We start from the raw sequence: 24,026 nt of genomic DNA on the forward strand, positions 1-24,026 counted from the left end.
TCCTGACTCCAAAGCCCATGCTCTTTCCACTGAGCCACACTGCTTCTGCTTCTCTTGCCATTGCCATTGCTCCACCACCACTGCCGCCTCCAATGCCACAGTGCTTCCTCCTCCTTTAAAGCAGCGGGTACCTTGGTGTAGTGTTGCCAACTGCTGAGTATGAATTTCACAAACAGGGTGTCATCAATCCAGACCCTCACCTTAACCCTAACCACAGTGGCTAGAGCATGGGCTTGAGATTCAGAAGGTCATGGGTTCTAATTCCGGCTCTGCCCTCGTCTGCTCTGTGACCTTGGACAAGTCACTCCACGTCTCTCTGCCTCGGTTACTACATCTGTAAAATAGAGATTGAGACTGTGAGTCCCACGTGAGACAGGGACTGTGTGTCCAACCCAATTTGCTTTTATCCACCCCAGTGCTTAGTACAATGCCTGGCACATACTAAATGCTTAATAAAAACCATAATAATAATAATTATTATTATATAACAGATGGCAACCCCCCATCCCACTACCAATACTTGCTGCCCACAATTTTGATCTGTCAGAAAAAAAAGTCTGGAAGTCTACTTTTAATAATGACAGTAGTAATATTTGTTAATCACTTGTGTGTCAAGCACTCTACTAAACACTGAGACACATTCAAGATAGATACAAGTTACAAAATAGATATAGGTTAGACATGCTAAGAAGCAGCATGGTCTAGTGCACAGACCATAGGCCTGGGAGTCAGAAGGCCCTGGGTTTTAATTCCGGCTCTGCCACTGGTTTGCTGTGTGACCTTGGGTAAATCATTTCAGTTCTCTATTCCTCAGTTACCTCATTTGTAAAATGGGAATTAAGATTGTGAGCCCCGTGTGGGACATAGATGGTGCTTAACAAATTACCAAAAATATCAAATAGAATCCCAGTCCACACACAGGGCTTCCAGTTTAAATAAGAGGGAGTACTGGTATTTAATTTAAGCTCCCTAAGGGCAGGAAACATGTCTCCCAACTCTGTTATATTGTACTTTCCCAACTGCTTAGTACAGCACGCTGGACACAGTAAGCACTCAATAAATAACATTGATTGGCTGATTGATCAAACTTCATTTTACAGTTGAGGAAACTGAAGCACAGAGAAATTAAATGACTTTCCCAAGCAGGTAAGTGGTGGAACTGAGCTTAAAACCCAGGCCCTGTTGCATCTCTATGTACTATGTAGAAATCATTTTCAGTAGTTGGCAACTCTGCTGGTAACCATCTGTTTGACTCTTCTACTTGCTCAAAGGGAGTTGTCTATTTGCCTTTGAGAGAACTACCCCAATTCCACCCCATCCAATCAATCAGTCAATCAATCAATAGTATTTATTGAACACTTAATGTACACAGAGCTCTGTGCTGAATGCTTGAGAAAGTACAATACAATAGAGTTGGTAGACTCGAACCCTTTCCACAAGGAGCCTACAGTCTGCAGAGAGAGACTGACATTAAAGTCCTTTAGGGTTAGGGGAAACAGCAGCATATAAGAATATTTGCATATGTATCTGTGGGGCTGGGGTGAGTGTGTAAAGTTGTTGTGGGACGGGAGTGTGTCTGTTATATTATTGTGTCATACTGTCCCAAGCATTTGTACAGTGCCCTGCTCACAGTAAACCCTCAATAAATACATTGATTGATTGATCACAGTGAAGGGGTACACAATCAAATGCAGAGTCAACATGGGGGGTGGGCAGAAAGGGGAAATAAAGGGCTTAGTCTGGGAAGGCCTCTTGGAGGTATAAGGGTGGGGACAGTGGTGGCCTGTCGGATATGAATTCTGGGATACAGCATTATCTGAGACTTTGTTTTAAGGTATCCTTGAAATGTTTCCTCTGCTCTCCTTGTTTAGGTTTTTCAATTTCAGCCCATCATACAGCAGCTGTTTGGATATTTTTCTGCCTGCTGTCATCCATTCTCCAATATTTCCCATCCAGCACAGTCAGGTTGCAAGGAACATATTTTCCATGCTAGGAGATGGATTTTGCTCCATATAATCCTGTCTTGTCATATGATGTTCCTTAAGTGACCAAAATGAGGAAGATAACACAGCAGTTCTGTTGATTGCTGGTTTGGTTTGGAGCTGAATATCAAGCTGCCGCCACACTCTGACAGTCTTCCACAGGAGGCCCTGGCTAGCTTGATTCCATTTTCTACTTCCTTGTCTATCACTGCATCATTGGTCAGTGCGAGGCCTAGGTGACTGACTTTTGAGTGAGAATTTAGCTCCGTGCAGTGGATAGAGATTTTGTTTCTTTCTAAGTCTTCCCTGGTGCAGGCTGACACATCACTTCAGTTTGCTTTTGACTTCTTTCTTTGCTACATCCCCCCTCTGGCCTGGAACTCCCTTATTTACCACAGACCACCACTTTGTGGGCTGTTTTATTAAAATCTCATCTCCAAGAGGTCTTCCTCGATTAAGGCTTCTTGCCCCCAAATCACTCTCTCTTCTACATTATCTATGCACTTGGATCTGCACCTTTTGGGTATTGCTACTTACTTAATAGTAGAACCCAATAAACCCCACCCTCAGGCCCACAGCACTTATGTACATATCTGTAATTTTATTTCTTTATATTAATGTCTTTCTCCCTCTCCATTCATTCAACAGTATTTATTGAGCGCTTACTATGTGCAGAGCACTGTACTAAGCACTTGGAATGTACAATTCGGCAACAGATAGAGACAATCCCTGCCCATTGACGGGCTTACAGTCTAATCAGGGAAGACAGACAGACAAAAGCAATAGCAATAAATAGAATCAAGGAGATGTACATCTCATTAACAAAATAAATAGGGTAATAAAAATATATACAAATGAGCGGATGAGCACAGTGCTGAGGGGAGGGGAAGGGCCAGGGGGAGGAGCAGAGGGAAGGTGGGGAAAGGGGGCTTAGCTGAGGGGAGTTGAAGGGGGGGCAGAGAGGCAGCAGAGGGAGCAGAGGGAAAAGAGGAAGCTCAGTCTGGAAAGGCCTCTTGGAGGAGGTGAGCTCTCAGTAGGGCTTTGAAGAAGGGAAGAGAGTTAGTTTGGTGGAGGTGAGGAGGGACGACATTCCAGGGCAGCGGGAGGACGTGGGCCGGGGTCGATGGCAGGATAGGCGAGAACGGGGGACGGTGAGGAGGTGGGCGGCAGAGGAGCAGAGCCTACGGGGTGGGCAGTAGAAAGAGAGAAGGGAGGAGAGGTAGGACGGGGCAAGGTGATGGAGAGCCTTGAAGCCTAGAGTGAGAAGTTTTTGTTTCGAGTGGAGGTCGATAGGCAACCACTGGAGGATTTTAAGAAGGGGAGTGACATGCCCAGAGCGTTTCTGCAGGAAGATGAGCCGGGCAGCGGAATGAAGAATAGACTGGAGTGAGGAGAGGCAGGGGGAAGGGAGATCAGAGAAAAGGCTGACACAATAATCCAGCCGAGATATTATGAGAGCCATGTATCAGTAAGATAGCTGTTTGGGTGGAGAGGAAAGGGAGGATCTTGGCGATATTATAAAGATGAGACCGGTAGGTCTTGGTGATGGATTGGATGTGTGGGGTGAATGAGAGAGCTGAGTCACTCTAGACTGTAAGCTCCTTGTGGACAAGGAACATGTTTACCAACTCTATTGTATTGTACTCTCCCATGCGCTTAGTACAGTGCTCTCCATGCAGAAAGCACTCAATAAGTGTCCAATCATTCATTCAATCTTATTTATTGAGTGCTTACTGTGTGCAGAGCACTGTGCTAAGCGCTTGGAAAGTACAATTCCGTGATTAAAGAAAAACAATCCCTGCCCACACTGGGTTTACCACTGATATGAATGATTGATTGTCAGCCCATTAAACCTGGATGGTTCAGGTGGGAGAAGACCCTGCTTTTGGGCATCCTTCTGCAGACCCCATAGCCCAGTGGGTGACTAAGGCTTTGAGTCCCAGGTTCTAGGGATTCTTCCCACCCTCCTCTCCCCGTGAGGAACAGGGCTTCTCGAGGACAGAGCAGGCCAGAAGGGAGAGGGAGGTGCCCTGCCCTTCTGTCTCAACCCTCATGGTGGAGTGGATAGAGCAAGAGTCTGGAAGTAAGAAGGTCATGCGTTCTAATCCTGACTCTGTCACTTGTCTGCTGTGTGACCTTGAGTAAGTTACTTCACTTCTTTATGTCTCAGTTAACTCTCCTGTAAAATGGGGATTGAGACTGTGAGCCCCACATGGGCCTGTGTGCAATCCGATTTGCTCGTATCCACTCCAGCACTTAGTGCAGTGACTGGCACATGGTAAGCACTTAACAAATACCATTGTTATCATTATTATTATTATTACTACATCTTTGGACTAAGGAGTCCCAGGAATGAGGCCTTCAGATTTCAAGGCACCTCTTTTGTGCCACTGATGCTGCCACCATTCCCCTGCTTTTGCTTCTTTTTTTTAAATGGCATTTATTAGACACTCACTGTGTTCCAGGCACTGTACTAAGCACTGGGGTAGATTCAAGCTAATGAGGTTGGACAGGGTCCATGTCCCACACAGGACTCACAGTCTTAATCCCCATTTTACAGATGAGGCCACTGAGGCACAGAGAAGTGAAGTGACTTGCCCAAGACCACACAGACAGTAGAGCTGGAATGAGAACCCAGGTACTTCTGACTCCCGGGTCCAAGCTGTATCCACTATGCCACTCTCCCCAGACTCTCCCTTATCTTGTACCACTGGCTCTGGTTGCAGGCTATTTCTATCCTGATTGAGAGACAGGAACCAACGGAGAGGCAGAAGGAGATCTCCATAGAGCGGGGGGTCCCACAGTGCCTAGGCCTACTCTTCCTTCTCCTCTGAGAAGCAGCTTGGTCTAGTGGAAAGCACCTGGGCCTGGGTATTCGAGGACTGCCACTTGCCTGCTGTATGACCTTGAGCAAGTCACTTGCCATCTCTATGCCTCAGTTTGCTAATCTGTAAAATTGGGATTCATAATTGTTCAACCTCCTACGTGGGCTGTGAAGTCCCTGTGGGACCGGGACTTTGTCCCATCTAATTATTTTGTACTTCTCCCAGGGCTTAGTAGTGTGGCATAGTGGATAGACCACCAGGCTGGAAATCAGAAGATCATGGGTTCTAATTCCAGCTCTGCCACTTTGCTGTGTGACCTAGGGCAAGTCACTTAACTTCTCTGTGCCTCAGCTCCCTCATCTGTTAAATGGGGATTAAGTCTATGAGCCCTTTGTGGGACAGTGATTGGTTCCAAGCTGATTATCTTGCATCTAACCCAGAATTTAGAAGAGTACCTAACCCATAGTAAGCTCTTAACCAATACCATAATTATTATTATTATTCTTGGCACATTGTAAGTGCTTAATTATTTGTATTATTATTACTATTATTATTTTTAGCATTATTGCTATTATTTTCCTTCCAGAAGCCACCCTCCCCAGCAACGTGCGGAAGGGTTGGAACATCTACTTCTGTATCTCTTCAACTTTTTTTCCCAAATCCAAGGTTTAGGAAGTGTCATTTTCTAGAGGGACTATAAAAATAAACTCGGTGAAAAAGGAAGTTGGCAGGGTGAATACACCAGCAGCCGACCACAGGGGTCTGGGAAGTGGCAGCTCTCTTTTCAGAAATGCTTTTGCCCTGCGTGACAGCTCTAATCTCTGGGAGATTTTTCTCCCCAGCTGAGAGTTTTGCTGACTGCCTGTATTTATTCAAAACCAGAAATTCCAGACCAGATGCTGGCATCTGGGTGCAGGAGAAAGGGGTGGGGTGGCGAGGGGGAAGGAAATGGAGCTGGGAGAGGAGTGAGGTGAAAATTCATTTCTTTATTTTGGCAGAGCAGAGCCTGTGGCCGAGGTGGGGGTGATTGTGAAGTAAAGAAGCCTATCAGTCAGTCAGTCAATCATATTTATCCTGGCTCTGCCACTTGTCTGCTCCATGACCTTGGGCAAGTCACTTCACTTCTCTAGGCTATAGTTACCTCATCTGTCAATTGGGGATTCAGACTGTGAGCCCCCCTGGGTGACAGGGACTGTGTCCAACCCAATTTGCTTTGTCCACCCTAATGCTTAGTACAGTACCTGGCACATAGTGCTTAACAAATACCATGATTATTATTATTACTATTATTTTTGACCACTTACTATGTGCAGAGGACTGCACTTAGCATTTGGGAGAAAGGGAAGTGGGGGGCAGAATGCAGAAGGGTGCTTTTTTCAGGAACCACCAGATTGCCCCACTGGAAGGAAGCATCAGTTCAGGAATGCCTCTTGTGCTGGTCGGTTCTGAGTCCTCCTCCCCTCGGCTCCACCCTGACCTCTGAGGACTGGCAGACCTGCAGTTTGGCTCCTCAGCTCCCGTTGGTCCAGGAGCTTGTCCAGCATGTTTGTGTCTGAGAGGGAAAGAAGACCACCGAGTGACAGAGCAGCAGTCCCACCAATCCATTTCCCTCAAAATCTTCAGGTTCTCACCCCTCTGCTTTAGCCCTTGGGAAGGTCTGACTCCTGGACCTCCCTGTGGACGTGGTGGATGATGGACATCAGAATCCAGACAGAGTTGGCTTGCTGCTCTTTCTCTCAGTCACTCAATCAGTCATATTTATTGAGTGCTGACTGTGTTCAGAGCATTGTATTAAGAGCACCGGGGAAGCAGCGTGGCTCAGTGGAAAGAGCGTGGGCTTCGGAGTCAGAGGTCACGGGTTCGACTCCCGGCTCTGCCACTTGTCAGCTGTGTGACTTTGGGCAAGTCACTTAACTTCTCTGGGCCTCAGATACCTCATCTGTAAAATGGAGATTAAACCTGTGAGCCCCACGTGGGATAATCTGATCACCCTGTATCCCCCCAGCACTTAGAACAGTGCTTTGCACATAGTAAGTGCTTAACAAATGCCACCATTATTATTATTAAGAAACAGCCTGGCCTAGTGGGAAGAGCTCTGGTCCGGAAGTCAGAGATCGTGGATTTTAATCCCAGCTCTGCATATGTCTGCTGTGTGACCTTGGGCAAGTCACTTCACTTCTCTGTGCCTAAGTTACCTCATTTGTAAAATGGAGGTTTAAGACTGTGATCCCCTTGTGGGACAGGGACTTTGTCCAACCTGATCAGCTTGTATCCACCCCAGTGTTTAGAACAGTGCTTGGAACATAATAAGCACTTAATAAATGGAATTATTATTATTATTATTACTATTAAATAATAAGTGCTTGGGAAAGTGCAAATCAACAATGTAACGTACAGATTCCCTGCCCACAACAAGCTTGCAGTCTAGAGGGGAGTTTTTGAGATTTAGGGGCTGAAAGAGAAAGGAATTAAAACAGAAATCTACTATTAACAGTATTTATTGAGGTCCTGTGGTATAATGCACTATAGTGAGAACTTGGAGAGTACAAACCGTAGAAATGACTTGGTGACAAGGAGCTTACACTCTAATGGAGGAGACAGGCATAAAATTATTTGCAATTAGAGTCACCAGAATAAATAATTCAATGAACATGTATCCATAACTGCTGAGGATGGCAATCGGTGTATAAGTGGCAAAGGTGGTTCCTATACCTTGGAGTGTTGGGAAGTGATCAGGGAAGGCTTGCTGGATGAGGTGGAATTTCCTAAAATCACTTGATCAGTCGTGGTTATTGAGCACTTACTGAGGACAGAGCACTGTGCTAAGGACTTGGGAGAGTACAATACAATAGAGTTGGTAGACACATTTTCTGCCTGTGAGGAACTTACAGTCTAGTGGGATAAATGTGGTCCCTGCTCAAAGAGTTACTATCTTTTCGATTAGGCTTTTGGAGGTAATAAACATGTGTTGATCATATACATTCTAATTAGGAGGGAGGGAATATGTAGATATCGGACACAAGTACATTAATAAGAGATTGATTCATGAGTCCTAAAGTGGGTGTTAGAATGCTATGGAAAGGAAGTGATCAGGACTTTTCACTGTAGACCTCCTCCTCTGTACTACCAACTATCATATTCTCCCAAGTGCTTAGTACAGTGTTCTTTACACAGTATGCACTCAATAAACACCACTGATGGATTGATTCACTCTGGAAAGGTGGAGGCTCAAATTTGCAAAAACACAAAGATACGAGGGTGGGGAGAAAAGAGTGTTGTGCACCTAAACCTAGAACATTAGGGTGAGGCAGCACCCATTAAGCTTGAAGGCGGTGGCTTAAAAGCAAACAAAAGATATACTGCAAGTGGAAAGCCCAAGAAATTTGTTCCTACAGGAAGCTGAACAGGACAAAAAATTTCAACATGTTCATGAAGGGATGAAAAGTTAATACTGGAATAAGGGAAAAATTAAAGATACACAGAGGAAATGCTGTCAAATTTGGGCACACACTAGGATTTGTAGAGATCCCAAATAGCTTGCTAAGGATGATGTGTCTTCTGTGCACTTGGCTCTGTGACCTTTGGATATTTCATATTTGCCCCACCCTCGACCCTCAATATAAATTATATATTATAAATCATTTACATATATTAATGTCTGTCTCCCCCTCTAGACTTTAAGCTCCCTGTGGGCAGGGAACTTGTATGCTAACTCTTTTGAATTGTACTCTCCCACACACTTTGCACGGTGCTCTGCACATCCTAAACACTCAATAAATACCATTGGTGAAGATGATGATGATGATGATGATGATGATGATGACTAGAGGTAAAATTAGATAGATGTAAGAACATGAAGATGGTGTCTCCCATCATAAATGCCAGATGAGCCTCGGTCTAGTCCAGAGAAAGACTTGTGAGAACCTGGGTGAAGGAATTGAAAGAATTAAAGCAAGCTTAGTGGATAGAGCACAGGCCTGGGAGTCATGGTCATGGGTTCTAATCCCCACTCTGCCACATGTCTGCTCTATGACCTTGGGCAAGTCACCTAACTGCTTTGTGCCTCAGTTCCCTCATCTGTAAAATGGGGATTAAGACTGTGAGCCCCACCTGGGACAGGGACTGTGTCCAACCAGATTAGCTTGTGTCTACTCCAGCACTTAGAACTGTGCCTGGCACATAGTAAGCGCTTAACAAGTACAATTATTATTATTACTATTGTTATTATTATTATTATTAAGAACAATGGGGAGATCCCAATCTATCAATTAGTCAGTCAGTGGTATCTTGAATGCTTACTGTATGCAGAGCACTATTTTAAGCCCTTTGAAGAATACAATATAACAGAAGTGGTAGACACCTGTCCTGCCTACAAGGAGTTAACAGTCTAGAGGGGAAACAGGCATTAAAATAAATTGCAGGTAAGCACATAAATGTTGTGGTGTTAAGGGTGGGGTGTATATTAAGTGCTTAAAAAGTACAGACCGATTGCATAGGCAATGCAGAAAGGAGAGGGAGTAGGGGAAATGTGGGCTTAGTCATGGAAGAACTCTTGGAGGAGGTATGATTTTAATAAGGTTTTTAAGATAGAGTGGTGGTCCATCATATATGAAGGGGGAGGGAATTCCAGGCCACATAGTGAACATAGGCAAGGGATCAGTGGTGAGATTGAGATTCAGGTACAGTGACTAGGTTGGCATTATGGGAGTGAAGTATGTGGGCTGAGTTTTAGTAGAAAATCAGCAAGGTAAAGTAAGAGGAGGCAAGGTGATTGAGTACTTTAAAATCCAAGGTAAGGAGTTTTTGTTTGATATGAAAAACCAGAAGTTCTTGCAGAGTTGGGAAATGTGGACTGAGCATTATTTTTAGAAAAAGATCTGAGCAGCAGAGTGGAGAAAAAACTGGAGAGGGAAGAGACAGGAGGCAGGGAGGTCAGCAAGGAGGCTGAGGTAATTGTCAAGGTGGATGTTATAATTGCTTGGATTGACATGGTAGCAGTTTGGATGGAGAGAAAAGGATGGATTGTAGCAATATTGCGAAGGTAGAACCAACAGGTTTTGGTGGCAGGTTGGCTATGCATGTTGAGTGAGAGAGATGAATCTGGTATAATGCTGAGTTCATGGGTTTGTGAGACAGGGAGGATGGCGGTGTTCTGGACTCTGAGCTCCTTGTGGCCAGGGAATGTATCTACTAGCTCTGTTGTGTTGAACTCTCCTAAGCACTTAATACAGTGCTCTGCACATAGTAAGTGTTCACTGAATAAGATTGATCAACTGAGGGAGACATGGCTATAACTAGAGAGATCCATAGGGTCAAGGGAGGATACTTTTAGGATTGGGGATACAGGAGCTTGTTTGAAAGTAGTGAGGAAGGAGCCATTGGAAAGTAATCCAATGAAGGTCAAGTCAGGGAGGGAAGAAGAGAGTGGGCAAGTGTCCCTTAACATTTGCAAGAAAGATGTGGGCAATGCCGGAAACGCTGGAAATTTAGATCAGGCAGGAACAGAAAAACATTACAGTATTATTAAAGAAACAATCACAGTGACAAGGAATAATTACTAAATTATTAAATGATTATTAAAGGAAGCTGCATGTCCTGTCAGAAAGAGCATGAGCCTGGAAGTCAGAAGACCTGGGTTTTAATCCCTGCTCTACCAGTTGCCCGCTCTGTGTTCTTGACTGAGTCACTTAACTTTTCTGTGCCTCAGTTTCCTCATCTATAAAATGGAAATTTATTTTCCCTCCTACTTTGACTGTGAGCCCCAGGTGGGACAGGGATTGTATCCAACCTGATTATCTTTTATCTACCCCAGTGCTTAGTATAGTGCTAGGCACATAGTAAGTGCTTAACAAGTACCAAAATTATTTTTGAGGAGCAGCATGGCCTAGGTGGAAAAGCCCAGGCCTGGAAGTCAGAGGACCTGGAACTCATTATGGGCAGAGAATGTTCTGGCTAATTCTGCTGTGCTGTATTCTACCAAGTGCTTAGTATGGTGCTCTGCCCATAGTAAACATTCAATAAACACCATTGTTTGATTGTTGTGTGATCTTGGGCATGCCACTTAACTTCTCAGTGCCTCAGTTTTTCATCTGTAAAAAGGGGATTAAATTCTACTCCCTACAAACTCAGTTTGTACTCACTAGTTCCAGTGAGAGCAATTAGCGTGGTATTATAGACATTGGTGAGAGGTTCAAATTAGAACTCTGCCTCCTTCCTTAATACTGAGCTGTTAACAGATGATTTTGGAATGATCCCCACTGTAGTTTGAGAAGAACTTTGACTAAAGGGCAGGTATTTGGTATTTGCTTCCCAGAAGCAGCACATGTGGGACAGGGATTCTAACTGACCTGATTAACCTGTATGTACCCTAGCAGTTAGTACAATGCTTGGCACATACTAAGTGCTGAACAAATGCAGGTTTTTTTTGAAGGAATCCTTCTGCCTTTTAATTAGGGAGTGTCTGCCATATTTAATCAAGCAGACAATACTCAGGGCTTGGTGTTATAGGTTTGCTGCTTTAGTGAGAATTGGGAGCTAGATCATTTAACTATTACTTTCCTGAAGTTGGTTACTCTACAGTAGCCTGGATCTTTGGAAACTCATAAGACACATGCCGATCAGTAGAGGAGACATAAACAAGCCACTGTTTTCTGTGAGATGCTAAGAAACTCATGCCTAACCCATCAGGAGAAACATGAATAAATGCAAAGTGAGCGGAGGTATCACTCAGACTATTGTAGGTAATATAAAATAATAGAGTACTAATAGTAGTAATAATGAGGAGTCCTTCAGAGATTCAGTTCTTCCATCAAACTCAGTTTGTACTCACCAGCTCCAGTGAGAGCAATTAGTGTGGTCTTATAGACACTGTTGAGAGGTTCAAATTAGAACTCTGCCTCCTTCCTTAATACTGACTTGTTAACAGATGATTTTGGAACAATCCCCACTATAGATTGAGGGAGAATTCTTTGACTAAAAGGCAGGTATTTGAACCCAGTGAAGAGAAAAGTATTTGTCTTCCCAAAGACAAGTTGAGGAAATGACCCCTTTATTAAGATGAATGGGCAGAATAAATAATAATAATAATTGTGGCGTTTGTTAAGTGCTTACTATGTCTCAAGCACTGTAATGAATACAAGCAAATCCGGTTGAATACAGTCCCTGCTCCACATAGTGCTCACTGTCTTCAGCCCCATTTTACAGATGAGGGAACTGAGGCACAGAGAAGTGAAATGACTTGCCCATACAGCAGACAGGTGGCAAAGTCCGGATTAGAACCCATGACCTTCTGACTTCTCAGAAGCATCTGGGAAGTGAATATTGTTGTGTGGGAGGTTTTAGCTTATCTTTCCAGGACTGAAAGCTGGAGTAACAACCCAGCATCAGCAGCACATGTTAATGTCTTCATTCTTGCAGTGCTTTCCAGTCAATGTCTGCTTCCAAAGATAAAAGATGTCATACATGAAATCTCGTTATACACCCTGGGAAGAATCATCAGTCAGAGTGTCCTAGATTCAGTGTTCCTCTGGAAATTGGAATCATTGACCCTGTTGAAGAGTTTCTGGTGTTTAAAAGTCTGCATCCCAGGAGCTCTTTAGTTCAGTATGGACCAGTGTTTTGAACACACTGCATAAAGAGCTTTCCTCTCAGCTAACAGCAGTAGTTTTCCATGTCAGTTACCTAGACTGACATGCTTGAGTTCCCTGTTAATAATGGCTTGAAATGATCCTTAATAAATATTTCCCCACCATTCTTACCCTCAAATCTAGTCAGCCCACTGGCTTAATTCCAGGTAAAGTATGGTGATCTATCCAATCAGATTTTCAGGCTTTTGAGTGGAAGATTTGCAGTGGCAGTTCTCTTGTTATTTTCCTCTGATCTGTCCTCGACTCATCTCTTATTGTAGCATGGCCTAGTGGATAGAGCATGGGCCTGGGGTTCAGAAGGACTGAGTTTTAATCCCAGTTTTAAAGCCATTGGTCTGCTGTGTGACCTTGGGCAAGTAACTTCTATTCTCTGTGCTTTAGTTTCCTCATCTGTAAAATGGGGATTAAGGCTGTGAGCTTCATGTGGAACAGGGGACTGTGTCCAATCTGATTAACTCGTATCTACCCCAGTGCTTCCCCTCTCATGGTCGCACCTGAAGAGTTTCCAGCACTCCACCACTCTTGACTACAGGAGGGAGAGTGAGGCAGAGGCATACCCATTCCATTCCTAGCTTGGGCAGTGGCTAGCGAGTGGAAGGCAATCTGCCACAGATCAAAACTCTCCTGTGCCGGCGGCAGCTCATGGGAGAGAGTCGAGGGTGGAGACTCAAGTTTACTGCACGGAAGGCAGCAATGGTAAACTGCTTCCGTATTTTCACCAAGAAAACATTATGGATACACTACCAGCATGATTGTAGATGGAGGTGGGCTGCACTGGGAGAGATGTGTCCGTGGCATCGCTATGGGTCGGAGTTGACTCAACAGCATAAGACAAGACAAGACCCCAGTGCTTAGTGCAGTGCCTGCTATATAGTAAGTACTTAACAAATTCCACAATTATTATTATTATTAGCACACATATTCAAACTGTCACCAAAGGTCATGAAGATGGGGTTGTGGGAATATGAGTTTGGGTTCTCCAGCAGGTCTTCTGATTGGCCCAGAAGTCATCCTGATTGGCAACTGCCAACTGGGGTTGGCTGTCCTCACACCCCCAGCCCTTCAGCTCCGGGAACTGCTCTGAAGGCCGCAGCAGTGTGGCAGGAGGAGGGCAAGACAAGAGATGGAAGGTGGCCAGATCCTGGCAGTAGGTGTGAAAAACTCAAAATTCAAGCTGCCAGTCAGATGAGTGGGTGGGACCAGAAACGGGGGAGAGAGTCAAAACAGGCATCTCTTTTGCTTGGGTCTGTGGACTCTCACAAAGCGCTCCTCATGCAGTAAGCACTCAGTACATGTTATTGATTGATTGATTGATGATGGCTTTCTGTGTGGGTACAGGGGCAGGCAGAGTGGTGCAGGCCTTCTCCCTGCCATTTATCCGGAATGCTACCCACCCACTGAAGGCTCGGCGGAGACACCAAATGTGTGGCAATCACCTCTTGGGCAAAAACGAGTAGATCTGCTGAGCAACTCGGGTAGACTCCTCTCACCTGATGAGAGCAGGGGAGACTTGATTGGGAGGTGATGCCAGTGTGAACATGTAAGCATCTTTTTTTAACATGCAGAGTTTGGGAGCCATTTTCCTCTCGGCATTGACAGCTAAAGAATCTTCTTAAACTACAAACTGAATCCCCAAGGACTGTTCTGAATCCCTCTGCTTCATGTGGAACTGATTGCTTCTAAAAATCCCTTTACTTTGACCACAAATACAAATTCTTGGCCTTATTCTACCCACAGTATTATTTCTTTGACTTGATTTCATTAATGTCCAAGTCCGAGACATTTCCTTATTCAGTACTTAGGCCGAGTTGGATTTTTTGCAAGAAAGGATTATGGAGAGCCTGCAGTTCAGCCGTTCAGCGAATGAGTGGAGAGATCAGGCATTCTGAATGGCTGGTGGGAATTTCTCGCATTAAAAAAGTATTAACATTGTGGGTTTGTAATGCAATGCCTCTTTTATCATGGCTTCTGCTGTAGTTTTTCTACTACAAAGCTTTAAATCCCTTGAGGTATGGGAATCAAAACCTTGCCAAGGATAATTATTTCCACTTACATTTTTCAGATCCTTTTAAGAAAAAGGTTTTAACTATAGGGAGTGGTGAAGGAAGCTGAATATTGCTGCAAATATTCTTGCCAGTAATTTTTTGACTGTTTGCAACCTTGATCAAGACAGAATCTAAAAAATACTGTGTTATGTAAGTCATTTCTTTTTGAGATTGGGTGTGCTGATGTACACGTGTCCTAATTTTTTTAAAAAAGTAACTGTCATTTAAAAAACAAAGATCCAAAACCCTCTATACCTCATTTCCTCTCAGGGATAACCTTGGTTAATTCACTGGATGTCCTCTCTCTGTGTGTTTTGACTATTGAACAGGTTACTATTCATCTTCTTAAAGATTTATTCAGATTAAAACTTCTTTTATTGCTCATCACATAATGATCAAGTGACATCTTAACTGTCATGTTGCTTTTAGGATTTAACCAATTAGTCCACAAGCACTAGAAAATTCCTTTGCTATCTTTAAAAGTAAAAAAAAAATTTCATTGTTTAGTTCAAATCCATGTTCAGATTATAATCCATTAGATCAGTTAAGATACAGAAGATCCGGTAAGTGTCCTTCAAACTGTAAATTGGTTTATTACCAAAAATGAGCCCTCCCTTTCCAATGACCTTTCCATCCTAAGCTGGTTCTTATGACATCACCTTAATGCTGTGGCTTAAAGGAAGCTCAATTAATTTAGTGTGTGTTTTCAGTGTGGGCTACCGTTGTAACCTTTACATAAATAAAAGGAGAGAGGGGGGCCAGCCGTCTCCAATACAGAGTTCTTTGAATGCCAGGAGATTTCGTCAGCCGTTTCTGAAGCATCCTGATGAATATGAAATCTATTCCTGAAGAACCAGTTCAGCTACATAAGTTTGGAGCAGCGGAATTCATTGCAGGTCATTCCTTCTGAGTCTTATTCTCGTCTGTAACTCCACTGCCGTGGCAGTCTGTGCTTTCTAGCTGTGTTTAAGATTTCAGGCTAAATCTATCAAGTGACTAAATTATTCAGACCTCTTGGAAGAAAATGAACTTGTAAAATGAGAATGTGTGTGACAACGTAATGTCGAGTGATTCTAATAATGCTTTCTGCACTTTTAAAGTTATCTGCTGAGACTTCATTCCTATATTAAGATTTCTGCTGTAGATGGAAGTGGTGAAAGGAAAGGAGAGGCAGAAAGCATTGTCTATTTTTGTGGTGTATGGCCCTGGTTCCATTCATTCATTTCTGTAAGTGTTATCTTTTTATGATAAAGATTTTAGCTTGACCTGACAGCAGATGACAGTTTTTTTCTGATGCTTGATTAACAAAACAGGACAGGTGGCACTGAGGAGAGCTGTAAATCTAAACCAAGCTGTAATTCCCTTAATGGTTTAACTTAATTGAATGAGAAGGGATTATTTTAGTATCTCAGGACTTTATACAACCGTGCTTTTGTTTTCTATAGAAAGAACTAGACAAAACCGTTAGAAGGGGAAAAGAATGAAGCACTGTTGTGCTCTAATTGTCTTCACCTTTGTGAAACATCTTAAGAGCACAGTCTGAAAATAATAGCCCGAATGATCAAATAAAGTAGGCAATGTGATCCATTGCTGCTGGTCTGCCTTCTGTGTTCAAGAAATACCTGTGTGGATGCGTATCTGGGGCTAACTCCAGGAAAGCAAATGGTCATAGGATGATGATAGGAAGTTCAGGACCTGTGGTATCATAGTGGAAGTGGGAGGAGAGGTAACCACATAATCGGGGAAGGTGAAAAAGACACAGCAGGGGCTCAGTAGTTTTACAGTTAGCAGCAGGAAAGAAAACACCTCGGTTAAGGAATAATGTCTTGACAGTCAACGTTATTGACCACATACAATCAGTCGATGGTACTGATCGACTGCTTACTGTAAAAATTCTCAGTCATGAAAGATTGCCAATGATGATCATTTAGAGAAAACGAATACTTTTTTTGAGTTTCACCCATTTAAGAAATCTGATTGTCAGTGAATTCCACTGAAAAAGAATCTTTTCTGCAGCTGGAGTTCACTGTTCTTAGAGTGAACTTTGAAGCAGCATGGCACAGTGGAGAGAGCACGGGCCTGGGAGTCCGAAAGTCATGGGTTCTAATCCTGACTCTCTCATTTGTCTGCTGTGTGACCTTGGGCAAGTCACTTCACTTCTCTGTGCCTCAGTTACCTCATCTGTCAAATGGGGATTGAAACTGTGAGCCCCATGTGGAACAGGGACTGTGTCCAACTTGATTTGCTTCTATCTACCCCAGTGCTTAGTACAGTGCCTGGCACACAGTAAATGCTTAGCAAATACCATGATTATTATTATTATGGCATAGTAAATCGGGGTCCTGCCCAGTATCCCCACTTTGGGAGAGCCTGGGCTCCAGTCAACTGCACAATCCCCATTCTTCCAGTTAGGGTCCAGAACTGCCCACGTGGCCTCTCTTCCCTTGCCCCTCCCTCTCCCCCAGGGCCTGTCCTCTCCAACCTTGGTTTCCTCCATTCTCCACTCCCCAGGCTAGAGGCTAGGTTGCTACCCCTTACCTCCCCTTCCCTCCACTGGTTCCATTACATAATAATAATAATTATGGTATTTTTAAAGCTATCACTATGTGCCAAGGACTGTTCTCATTGCTGGGGTAGATACATGATTGTCAGGTACCACATGGGGCTCACAGTCTAAAGAGGAGGGAGAACAGGTATTGAATCCCCATTTTGCAGATGAGGTTTTGGAGGCACAGAGAAGTTAAGTGACTCGCCTTGGGTCACACAGCATGTAAGTGGCAGAGTCGGACTTAGAACCCAGATGCTCTTAATTTTCAGAGCCTTACAATGAGCAACTGTAAACTCATTTTGGGCAAGGAGTGTGTCTGTTTATTACTGTATTGTACTCTCTTAGTAAAGTGCTCTGTTCACAGTAAGTGCTCAGTAAATACGATTGACTGACTGGCTGCCTTGTCTCGAGCTCAGCCCCCTTGTGGATGCCCCACAGGATGGAAGCTGTAGGCTACATCTGAATGTAGGCTATACATTAATTCATTCATTCAATAGTATTTTTTGAGCACTTACTATGTGCAGAACACTGTACTAAGCCCTTGGAATGTACAACAGAGAGAGACAATCCCTGCCCAATGACGGGCTTACTGTCCAACTGGGGGAGACAGATGGACAGAAACAAGAAAACATAATCACAATAAATAGAATCAAGTGTGGATGTAGCATGACCTAGTGGCAAGAGCTCGGGCTTGGGAGTCAGAACACCTGGGTTCTAATCCTGGCTTCGCCACTTGTCTGCTGTGTGACCTTGGCAAATCATTTAACTTCTCTGTGCCTCAGTTACCTCATCTGTAAAATGGGGATTAAGACTGGGAACCCCACGTGGGACAACCTGATTACCTTGTATCTAATCCAGCGCTTAGAACAGTGCGTGGCGCACGGTACGCGCTTAACAAAGACCATAATTATTAATAATTCTTAATGATTATTATGATTATTAAAGAAGCAAATCGGTCCGCTTCTATTTCCATGGATGACCAGAAGGGGGCGCAGAGCAGGAGCCCGACAACGTGCCTGGAATATTGAGAGGCTGAAACACCGAAGATGGGAGAAGGCAAGGAAGGAGAAGGAGAAGCCGGGCCTTTCCCAAAAGCAGTTCCATGTAACAGGAGTTGAGTCTCAGCAGATAGGTTTGGCCTGTGGTAAATTCGCAGCTGTGCGAAGTTAGCTGTATTTCTCTATTGACCTGGAGGAACCACAGAATCAAAAAGTGAAAGGGAAGATTGTGTCCAACCTGATTATCTCTTATCAGCCCCATACCTTGGTCCAGTGCCTGGAATATAGTAAGCACTGAACAAATAGCATTTTGAAAAAAAAGGCCATGGTAAGCACTTAGCAAATAGCATTTAAAAAACACAAGAAAAAGGAAAGAGATTTGGGAGGGAAATGTCCCATGCATTTTCCTGGAAAGTGTTATTACTTCTGGAAACAGGTTAAACAAATTTCCGGTGCATTTCTTGGAATGCACCTAGGAACTGAATAATATCGATGCAATTCCCAGAACTGATCTTCACGGGTACACTCAAGCATCAGATTTGAAAACCTTGTTTATTGAAATAAAAGAGTTTGCTGCTTATAGTCTAATAAGCGATTTTCAGCCCAATAAAAGCACACTCGACAATGCATTCCTCATAATGAGAGGAGCTGGAATGTGTATTGAATGAATCACTATCATATGCTTTTCGAGGAAAAGTTTAAGTGTGTTGTGACTAGTCAAGGGAAACCCTAGACTTTTAGGCCTCGCAAAATCCAAATTAATCAGATAATCACTCTGAATTCTGCAAAACCCATGAAGAACGCTGATTACAAAGTGAGTTTTCCTAAGCAGGACACACACATTGCTAAGTCTGACAAATCAGAATTAAATGGTGAGACTGTCTTCTCAGGGAAGAGATCTGTTTTAAGGAGGAAGTCAAGGCTGGAGCTGGTGATTTGACTGAGCCCACTTGAAGTGGAGCAAGCTTAGATTTTTACAGTCTGTCCTTTTTTTCTGTGGTATCTTGTTATTGAAGTCCCTTTCAGTGCTCAGCTTAACAAACTCTTCACTTCCATAGACTCAGCAAAACAATTCTCATCCCAGAATTTTTTACTTAAACTGGTGCCTTCTAAGTCTGAAGTTCTATTTTAACTTTAAGGTTTCTACAGAAACGTTCTGGACATGTCACCCCCTTCCTCAAAAATCTCCAGTGGTTGCCTATCAACCTCTGTATCAGGCAAAAATTTCTCACTATTGAATTCAAAGCTCTCCATCACCTTGCCCCCTCCTACCTCGCCACCCTTTCTCCTACATCCCAGTCATCACACTCGGCTCCTCTGGTGTTAACCTTCTCACTGTGCCTTGTTCTCACCTGTCCCACTGTTGACCCTTGGCCCACGTCCTACCTCTGGCCTGGAGTGCCCTCCTTCCTCAAATCCACCAAACAATCACACTTCCCCCCTTAAAAACCCTACTGAAGACTCACCTCCTCCAGGAGACCTTCCCAGACTAAGCCCTTTTCCTCGGCTCCCTTTCTCCATCGTCCTGACTCTCTCCCTTTGCTCTACCCCCCCTCAGCCCCATGGCACCTGTGTGTGAGTGATGTTTATATCCATAATTCTATTTATTTACATTAATGATATATATACTTCTACTTATTTATTTTGATGCTATTGTTGCCTGTTTACTTGTTTTGATGCCTGTCTCCCCCTTCTAGACTGTGAGCCCATTGTGGGCAGGTATTTTCTCTATTCGTTTTTGAATTTTATTTTCCAAGTGCTTAGTACAGTGCTCTGCACAAGAAAGCACTCAGTAAATATGATTGCATGAATGAATGAATGAATGGGGTTTTTGGTAACAGTAACTATGGTATTTGTTAAGTGTGAATAAGTAGTTTCACTTTGTGCGATATACTATACAAAGCAGTGGGCAAAATATAAGCAGATGGGACAACTTGTCTATCCCCCATTTCCCTGTAAACCCAAGGAAGAGGGAAAACAGAAATTTAATCCCCATTTTACAGATGAGGAAACTGAGGCACAGAGAAATTTAAGCGACTTGGCCAAGGTCACACCTCGGGCAAGTGGACAAGCTGGGAGCCTCCTGACTCCCAGGCCTGAGACCTCTCCACTAGTTCACACTGCTTTTCGAAACATGCATTTTTCTATAATTTCCACAAATGTATGAATTCCAGGGCATTTTCATCAATTATCTTCAAAAATATGATGAGAGTTAATTGTTGGACTAAGGCAAACACAAATCCTGGGCACTTTCCTAGCAAATATTTCTAAATTAAAGAAGGTGACCCACTACAAAGTATAGAAAATGAAACGTCAATTAAAGGCAAAGCCAGAATCTAATCACTTTTTTCTTTTCTTCAGATCATAAAATTGCCATTTAGTATATGAATATTTTTACTACACTCCAACTGGACTTGGAAAAGAACACTCATTATGAATATGCATATCTCCTCTTCATAAATCATTCATGATCCACTTTCCTACTTCAGAAGTAGGACAGCATTAAATAAGGCCTAAAATATATTTATCTGAGCAATGAAAAGGCCTTTAACAAGGTGTTTTGTTTTTTTAAAAAAACGTATTGAGCATAGCCTTTCCTTAAATTGAAGCTGTTTTCACTAAATACTTGGTTCATTTTTCAAAGGAAGTACTGATTGAGGAGTTATTAGGTGTTGGATCTAAAGCATGAGATCACTTAGCTTCATCCAAAGCCTTACCTTGGTTCTTGAGGAGTTTAAGCTTGAATTGTTGTTCTGCATTAACAGCACGGTACCTGCTTTCACTTTGTAGGATAGGGCTGGCTTCAAGCATCCTAGCCCATTAAAGTGAGCTAACCATCTCCCCAAGTCCCTGGAATAAATCTGGCATTGTTTGAACTTGAAATCAGGAGTCTGCCTTTCACAGTTCTGACATTTACCCCAAAGAGAAATTGATTTTACCTTGAGTTCAATTTACATGACTGCCCCAGAACAATTCATCCCCTATTCCATTCAGCCCATGGAAATAACTGCCTGGAATTGGACCAAAGGATATTTCTTCCTTTGCAAGATTATTAGCATTCTAGTGCAGCATGGGGATCCTCAAACAAGTATAAATAATGGAGAAAGTATGAGCCGGCACCGGGGAATTGAGACTCCTGTGTCTCTCTTTCTGTCTCTGCCTTTCATTTGCTATGACTTGGCACGCGTCAGAAGCTTGCCGTACTTCCTACAGGGTGCTCGGGTCCTGACCCTTCTGCATTGGCAGCGCAGTACAGAATGTGTCGATAATGAATTAATGAGTGTTTCCAAAGTCCCCGAGAATCTTTGACAAAGCCATGAGAAAAACGCAGAATAGCAGGTACATTTGATCCAAGAATCCAGTCTTGGGTGTTATTTGAATCGGCTTAATAGCACGTCTTCCATTTTTGAGTCTCCAGATCCATTGCCTTTTAAATAAAGTCCACATCCACTAGTGTGTGAGTAAAATTTAGGCCCAAATCAAAGGAAAGTCAAAGCATTCTACCCACTAATGTAATTTTCCTTCACCAGGGTTGTAATTCTCGAATGATAATGGCATCTGTTTAGAAGTCACCATGCCAACTTGCGGTGGCCACTGATGCCAAATACCAGACAAGGAGACACACGTGACACTCCCATGTGGTAGACCGGGCGTGCAACATAGTGTGATGATGTCACAGCTGCCAATTTCACAGAATCCTAGAGAATCTCTCTTTAGGAGGACCTCTGAATCGCTTCCTTTGCTCCAGAGCCTCGGTGTTCCCCTACCAAAGCTGTAAGAATTTGAGACAAAGAGCTTAGCAACAGAAACTTCTGGGGAAGGAGGTCTTGGTGCTAAAAATTTGAAAATACGGGCATAAGGTTGAAAGGTGACTGGCACCGCATCAAAACCAGAAGGCTGAAAACTGGATTGTCTGGTATGAATAGGACAATTGGCTGCCAATTCCAGATGGGGGATTGATGTCCGGATGGGCTATTAGTAGCAATATTGAAAGGAGTCCTGGTAGGCATCTACTCATTCTGAAAGAGAGTCTGATTGCCATAGGGTTCTCAAAGATTTTTTTTTCCTTTTTCGGTTGGCACTACAGGCTTCTGCCTTTGGAGCCCAGCAGATGGTTTTACTCAGCCTGTGTAAGTCACGTGCCGTTTATGAGCCCATAGCTCAGTTGTTACTGGAATGGGCCAAAGCACAGATGCCGATTTTCCACTAAATTCTCCCACAGCATGGCGATCCTGACGCTGAGATGTTGAGATCGGTCTCTGCCGGCCTCTGGAGTCTAATGCCAGGTTTCTGCTAATGGAGTCCCCATGAAAGAATAATAATAATAATAATTATTATGGTATTTGTTAAGTGCTTACTATATGCCAGGCACTGTACTAAGTGCTGGGGTGGGTACAAGCAAATTGGGCTGGACACAGTCCCTGTCCTTCATGGGGCTCACAGTCTCAATCCCCATTTTGCAGATGAGGTAACTGAGGCACAGAGAAGTGAAGTGACTTGTCCAAGGTCACAAAGCAGACAAGTGGCAGAGCCGGGATTAGAACCCGTGGCCTTCTGTCTCTCAGGCCTGTTCTCTATCCACTTCAGCATGAGAGCACAACCAACTCCAAAGCCTTACTGGTTGCATGAGCTAGAATCATCCACTCCATTGATGGAGGTTGGATGCTGGTTGGGAATCAGAATTTCTATGTAATCATCATCTTGGGCTGGAGGAGAGATGCCCGGGAGGATATTTGGAGAAGGAAGGGTAGGAGAGTGGCTCGGGAGAGGCCCAGTTTAAGGGAGAGCCTGGCTCCCCTGCGCAAGAGTGTTGCTTGTAAGGCATCCACCACCCACAATCCCTTCTGCACCTCCTGCTGTTTTGGCTTTCTTCCCACTCACCAAATCCCACTGATGTCTCAGCCAGGACCACATGGCTCAAGCCTATTACCTAGAGAAGCAGCATGGCCTAGTGGAAAGAGCACAGGCCTAGGAGTCAGAGGACCTGGGTTCTAATCCGGTCTCCACCACTTACCTGTTATGTGACCATGGGGCTAGTCACTTCACTTCTCTGTGCCTCAGTTCCCTCATCTGCAAAATGGAAATTCAACACTTGTTCTCTCCCTACTTAGACTGTCAGGGCTGTGCAAGAACTGATTATCTTGTATCTATCACAGTGCTTTGCACATAGTAAGCGTTAAACAAATGCCATTACTTTTATTAGGGATAGATGAGTTGTCAGGACACTTCCTGAGCTCATTTAAAATCCAACTTTTGAGTGAAGTGAGAAGGCTTCTAATAGAAGGCTCCTTTGACTATTTAGTTTAAAATGGAAAATCATTTCCATCTAATAGAAAACAGTGAAATTTTTTTAGTAGCATTAATTAAACACTTGCTATGTCCTAGGCACTGCATTAAATGCTAGGGTAGGTACAAGATAATCAGGTTGGACATAGGCCATATCCCTTATGGAGCTCACAGACCTAATCCCCATTTTACAGCTGTGGTAACTGAGTCCCCAAGAAGTTAAGTGACTTACCCAAGGTCGTACAACAGATACGTGGTGGAGCCAGGATTAGAACCCAGGTCCTTCTGACTCCCAGGCCTGTGCTCTAGCTACTAGGCACACTGCTTCTCAGCTAGAATGAATGCGTGAATCTAGAAATTTTCTTTCAAAATACTTTAACTCAGGGAAACTCACACATGCAATATTTTGAAAAGCAATGTGACCTTGCGAACAGAGCAAGGACCTGGGTGGTCAGGAGATTTGGGTTCTAATCCCTGTTCTGCTATTCGCCTGCTGTGTGACCTTGAGCAAGTAACTTAACTTCTCCATGCCTCAATCTTCTCATCTGTAAAAATGGGGATAAGATACCCGTTCCTCTTACATAGTGAGCCTCATGTGGGACAGGGACTGTGTCCAATCTGTTCATATTTTATCAAGCCCAGCATTTAGTCCCATGTTTGACACACGAAATTGCTTAACGTAATATTATCATTATT

At 43.6% G+C, this 24,026-nt stretch overlaps 1 protein-coding gene and 1 non-coding gene across 2 annotated transcripts in view; both read left to right on the forward strand.

Moving 5' to 3' along the window:
- EML1 (EMAP like 1) overlaps positions 1–24,026 on the forward strand; it is a 204,870-nt gene that overhangs the window by 24,425 nt on the left and 156,419 nt on the right. The gene's annotated exons all lie outside the window — the stretch shown is intronic.
- On the forward strand, positions 12,930–13,067 carry LOC114816521. The gene has a single exon (XR_003764308.1). It is a non-coding gene; the product is annotated as a small nucleolar RNA SNORA7 (small nucleolar RNA).

Source organism: Ornithorhynchus anatinus, chromosome 1 (genome assembly GCF_004115215.2).
Source record: "Ornithorhynchus anatinus isolate Pmale09 chromosome 1, mOrnAna1.pri.v4, whole genome shotgun sequence".
Classification (NCBI taxonomy): domain Eukaryota; kingdom Metazoa; phylum Chordata; class Mammalia; order Monotremata; family Ornithorhynchidae; genus Ornithorhynchus; species Ornithorhynchus anatinus.